Source organism: Limulus polyphemus, unplaced genomic scaffold (genome assembly GCF_000517525.1).
Source record: "Limulus polyphemus unplaced genomic scaffold, Limulus_polyphemus-2.1.2 Scaffold7824, whole genome shotgun sequence".
Taxonomy (NCBI): Eukaryota; Metazoa; Arthropoda; class Merostomata; order Xiphosura; family Limulidae; genus Limulus; species Limulus polyphemus.
The window spans coordinates 12,099-18,303 of NW_013673434.1; the positions used below are offsets into that span (position 1 = coordinate 12,099).

Sequence of the window (6,205 nt, forward strand, 5' to 3'; positions counted from 1 at the left end):
CGTCTTATATATATATATACCAGACTAACATATATCTAGTAATCTCCCGACAATTCACGAAGGTTCGAGAAAACAAGTGGCGTGACACTAGTCACGTGACCTCGCTGACGCAACAATACTAATCATTAATGTCCAGTACGCAACGGACAGTAGTTCCAAAAAAGACGCTTGAAGCCATGGAAACATTTCAAGACATTTTCCCATAATTCCTCATTCTTGAGCCTGTTACTTTAAACATACTTATTTGCTTGTTGGACAGAAGCCTTCTTCCCTGTTTCAAAACACCTGTGTAGAGTTTGTGAATAATATTTTTTCCGTAATAGTTCTTGTTCTAAATTCATACGATAACCCGAATAACCACAATTCTGAAAAGTCAGTACCTCCTTGTTAGATAAAGTCTATGAAATATGACACAAACTAGAAAGAAATGGACACTGATAATTAGTGTAACAGGACTGACTTCTAAAGAACTCTATTAAGTATGATTAGCTTACTTGATGATGTTTAAAATTGATTTGTCAGTTCTGAGGTCTCGATTGTTCAATACTGGATAATTCAGCTATTATGTTGATACAAAAAACAGTTGTTAATAACTAGATCACTGTTATTATGGCCAAAAAGTTAGAAAAAAACTACCTGTACTCTCCAGACAATAATAAAAAAACTTTTTATTTTAGCCAATGTTTGCCTTTGCGGCTTCATCAGTGATAGTTGTATAAGAACTGTTTGATGTGGATATATATATATATATACGTTAACTTATTAAACTGCTTTTGGTGTTCTGTTCTTCGTTATGTTGTGATCACTTTATAAGCTGGCCAATCATTGTTTGCAATTCTTACTAGATAATTAAGTTTAGTGTCTTTAAGAATTTCTAGTGCATGCCAGGGGGGTTTAGACATTTTGACAATAGTTAGAAGAAGAAAAAAACGGCCTTTACTCTCCAGTTAATAAAAATACTTTTCATTGATATTTAGAGAGTAAGTTACGTGTTGAAGAAAATGTGCCGTGTGATAGTAAGCGAATACGTAAAAATTACGAAATCAGGGTAATAAAAAATGAGACAGGAAAAAAAAAAGAAGAAAAATGACGCTGCTTGTTTGAGAAACCATTGCGCAGAAATAACATTTTTTGTTTCTAATATGATAATACTTAAACCCTTGGAAATACATATCCAAGAAGCAAGCATCCCCGAAAAAAAAACAGTTGAGTGTGTATTAATTTTTACGGAAAACGTTACCTAGGTTACTGTTATCTCATCACTCGTGTATCCCGCCTTGTTTGTTGAATAGTTGTCTTCAGTGATTGTTGTCATGTCAATCTTCGTAGATAAATTTAGTTTCATTCAAACCAAACACTCACAATTCCCTCACAGCACTTGGAGTGAAGCGCAAAGAATCATGGGAGCGTCTAGTTTGGGCGAGACGACGATGAGCTGTGATGTTGCTTTAGACTATTTTACTTGTACATGAAAAGAAAAGAAAATTGACTCCAACTATTTCACTGAAATTTAAAAAGAAAATCATATAATTTGGACAATTCTCGTGCATTGTTTTATTGTTATTGTTTAACCATTCCATTTTACTGGCGAAAATATCGCGAACAGCGAGAGTACTTAGCTGATGGTACTTACAGGTTTCAGTTTTCTGGCGTATTGATTATTAACGTTAAATGTTTTTAATCAGCTTGTTATACCAGAATGTCTTCGCGAGATTTTAAAACATTTTAGTTCTGATCTATATAGTTAGGTTATTTGTGTTCAGTAACCCTAAATATTTGTTTACATTGCCCTTGTACAACATATAGTTTTGTTAGCTGTATTATTTTTTATGTTTGGTTCTTTTACTCCAAACAGTTTTCACTTTTTTTACCCAAATTGTTGTTTAGCACAAATGCTAACAATTATCACAGAGTTCTACTACAATGAATAGTCCTTATACTCAAAATCCCAAAGCCACAAGTACTGAATTCAGATCACTGTAGTCGTCTACTTTGCGTAAAATTTTGTAAGCCGTTCGCCTTGGCACATGAACTCCACTGTACTTTTGCCTCGACTTTGCGCATGTGTAATATTATTCCAAGAATGTTCGAGGAAAAACATTACTTACGTTCAATGCGGGTTTTTACTTTTTAGGCTACTGGTAAGTGTGAATTGTTTTAGAGTTAGCGGTGATTGAAAAATTAACTGAGGTTATCTCAACATCTTCGTTTAAAACAATTCTATAAAAGTATGTTTAGTTTATACTGTACCTAGAATTTTTAATGGGTAAAAATAGCGAAGATGATAGCTTTACACAAGTTTGCTTTGAGAACTTGAACTGAGTAGAAGCTCTAACGTTATAGCCGGTAAATAGTGGCCGAGTCTGAGAGCTGGAAGACACTCGAGGTTTGTCATGTATTACTATTAGTATTACTATACAGTCTACTTCCTTAGGACACAGGGTTTCTATGGCTCAGGTAGTAAAGACTCGTTAAAGTAAAGAATACTGAATATTACCAGCAACAATGTAAAGCTATAACTTCATTTAAATAAGTTATTGAAATACTTTGGAAATTTAAACAATAAAATTTCTAAAGTGGCGATAAATAAGTTAATGCAAGGAGTCTCAAACTATTATTTTTTTAAAAATAAAAGAATAGACATGGAAAAATTCCTGATGGTTGGAAAATTGACAATGGCAGTGTGGTCCCTACTTTAAAAAAAATGTTCAAGAAAATATCCGGAAAACTTTGAGTTATGACGATAGTATAACTTCTGTTGTTTTTAAGGTTTTAGAATATTTTTTTAGGAAAATAATTATAAAGTTTACATTTAATCAACAACTGTCAGCATAATTTTAGGTAATCCTTCGAGTAACCAATTAGGCTAAGGCTGTAGTATATACAAAACTGTTGTGTAAGCCTTTACCAAATTACTGTGTACACAAGTGTGTAGTGTGCATACCCACATATGTGTACAAGTTAACTTGTTTGTTTTAAAGAACAGGTTTTAGTGTTTCCTTTTGTATTCAACCTGCAATGAAATATGAGATGTACCCCCCATGGTGAAAGGATAAATAGCCTACACATAACTGTCTATGACCATATAACTTAGACACATTATTATGAAAGAATCTTGAGTTTTTAAACTTTGAAAGGCAGTCATGTTTGCTGTGTCATCTGAATTTGTTCAGTCATGTTTACTATATTTCCACATAAAATAACAGGGACAGGAAACCTGGTCTTATAATGTTTCTAATACTTATTTTTTTATGCAGTATTTTATTAACATACAGTAGTTTTGAGTCACCCCTAAATAGTGTGCTTATACAGTCCTACATACTTAATGGAACTAAACAAGGTGGAATTGAAAGCATTGACAGTGACAAATGGTACGTAATTTTCACTTTAATAGTAAAAGATGGTTCTGACATGAAATTCCCAATTTTTTTTATTAGTAAAGTATTAACAGCTTTACATTTTACTGTTTACAATGGTTATACATTAGAATGCCAAAAATGTCAACAGAGTACCAGCTTATAATTCTCTTTCTTTATGAGCAAAATTGTAACTAGGTATTGCTCACAAAACTGTCTTTTGTATACATCTAATAAAAAAAAAAGATTAAGAAATGTCAAAAGACTGGTTCAACAGTAGCGGGAAAAGGTTTGATTTACCCTAAAAACTCTGAAGAAAATTAACGGTACTTGAAGATTACTTCCTTTAGGGACAGAAAACAGTCTAGCCAAGAGCTAATACAAGAACCAGTAGCACCTTCAGGGGTACAAGTCCATATTACCCGTGTACAAAAATCCATTGTGAGAGTTCAGGGGTACAAGTCCATACTACCAGTGTACAAAAATCCATTGTGATAGTTCAGGGGTACAAGTCCATACTACCAGTGTACAAAGATCCATTGTGATAGTTCAGGGGTACAAGTCCATACTACAGTGTACAAAGATCCATTGTGAGAGTTCAGGGGTACAAGTCCATACTACCAGTGTACAAAGATCCATTGTGAGAGTTCAGGGGTACAAGTCCATACTACCAGTGTACAACGATCCATTGTGAGGAGTGGTTTTAAAAGGATGAGTAGCAGTCACGAAACTGTCCTTACATAAGGCAATAAGACAAACAGAAAAAAATTATGCCAACAAAGATAAAGAATGGACCCAAGAGCAATAGAAACAAGTCTTTTAGATTAACGAGTCCAAATTTACAATTTTTTGATCTAAGAAAAGGCAATATGCAAGGAGAGGAGCTGGTGAAGAATATAAGAATGTATTTTTGAAACCAGCTGTGAAGCATGGAGGTAGATCCATTTCAGTTTAGAGCTGTATTTCAGCAACTGGAGTGGGATTTCTGGTGAGGATTGATGGGAGAATGGATGTAGCAAAATATAACCAGGTCCTAACGTATCACACTTTACCGTATGGAAAATGAATTATAGGAGATATAACCACGTCCTAACGTATCACACTTTACCGTATGGAAAATGAATTATAGGAGATATAACCAGGTCCTAACGTATCACACTTTACCGTATGGAAAATGAATTATAGGAGATATAACCAGGTCCTAACGTATCACACTTTACCTTATGGGAAATGAATTATAGGAGATATAACCAGGTCCTAACGTATCACACTTTACCTTATGGAAAATGAATTATAGGAGATAGGTTAATTTTAAAGCATTACAATTATCCTAAACATAATAGATCAATCATCAGGTTCATTAATCAGTTACATTCAACTAATCAGTTACTCTCTCATGAGACCTGGATAGTTGGAATAGTTGAAAACACTGATTTCAGTTATTTGTTTTTGTGACATTAACTATAATTTTGATCAATCGATTATTTTATGGCACCAATCAATGTAACTGATGCTCGTAAGTAATCGAGTTAATTGTCCAGCTCTAACTTTAGATACCTATTTTACAAGTATAATTAGCACTTACTGTACAAGAAGATCGAATATTTAAAAAAAGACACTCAGTTATGATACTTCAGACTGTACATAACCCAGTTAATTATCTATCGATTTGTTTTCATGACATGTATTTCTTTACTTGTGTATGGAAACACGTTATGCTAATATAATAATATATAGTTATAAATATAATAAAGTTTTAATTTTGGGCAACATACCATATTTTCCCCAAAACCACTTCATTATGTTTATAATCATTTTTTCAATGTACTATTTCTAGATTAATTATACGAATCTTTATTCTTTCTTTCAAAGAGACTGGTATTTTTTTTTATGATAACTTTCTTTTCTTATTTCTTTTTCTACTTATTTTGGAATTTCATCTCTTAGGTGGAGTTTGCCCAAATTATCGTTGTTCAATTAAGTTCAGAAAATTCTGTTTAAGCCCGACTAAACTTGGGTACTGTTGAGGGCTGTGAGGTATTGATTATAGAAATTCTTTAAGTATTGCCGAGTAACATCATCTGTGATAGTGCATTAATAATGAAACTGTAGATTTTAATGTTGAAATTTTTATGTATCACATCAGTTACAAACAATTAGTGATATTGTAGGTTTTGTTTACATTGTACTTAGTTTTACTAAATCAGACTGTACTTGCATCACCTTTTGACCTCTTTATCTAAATGTTACAGAGGGTAGAAAGTTGTTTACAATTTATGGTAACGTTTGCCTAACAAATCACCTTGTTTCTGGCTATTTCCATGCCCTGAAACAACACGTTAACCCATTTTTTTGCAACCCATTTGAAGTATTTGGATTTGCAGATGTTGCCTAAAATTGGTTCCTTCTTGGAAGTTTACATTATAAAACTGTTTTGGTACAAAACTATCTTATTCTGCAATCATTAAAGCATGAAATGCACAAAATGTTAAACTTGTGAAGAGATATTAACCCCTACATAGACAGGTCTGATGGGTTTTCTTATGGTCATGCGTCAAAGAGCATGTCAACACGTTTGTAGACTTACATTCAAAAGTTTATTGAACTACTATTTTATGGATGCATGTCAGTAAGTTTGATATCAACTTGTAGATTATAATTCAAATTTTAGTATTATCCATTAGTTAATTTCTTAATTTGAAAGTAAATATAAAAAAAAAAGACTAAATATCAGTTTTGGTTTGTTACGTGGTATGTTGAATGCAGCACTGGTTCAAATTAGATGTTTGTGATGTCAAAATACAAAGTATAGTTTCGTACAAATTAGGAACTCAAATTACTAATATTGA

The 6,205-nt window shown here is 32.8% G+C and overlaps 1 protein-coding gene across 1 annotated transcript in view; it reads left to right on the plus strand.

Annotated features, from left to right (window-relative positions):
- Positions 1–2,027: 2,027 nt before the first annotated feature.
- Positions 2,028–6,205, plus strand: part of LOC106474894 (STE20/SPS1-related proline-alanine-rich protein kinase-like) — a 21,181-nt gene continuing 17,003 nt past the window's right edge. Inside the window, exon 1 of the mRNA XM_022403170.1 lies at positions 2,028–2,141. The gene's annotated coding sequence lies outside the window, so the exon portion shown is untranslated. The remainder of the gene's footprint in view (positions 2,142–6,205) is intronic.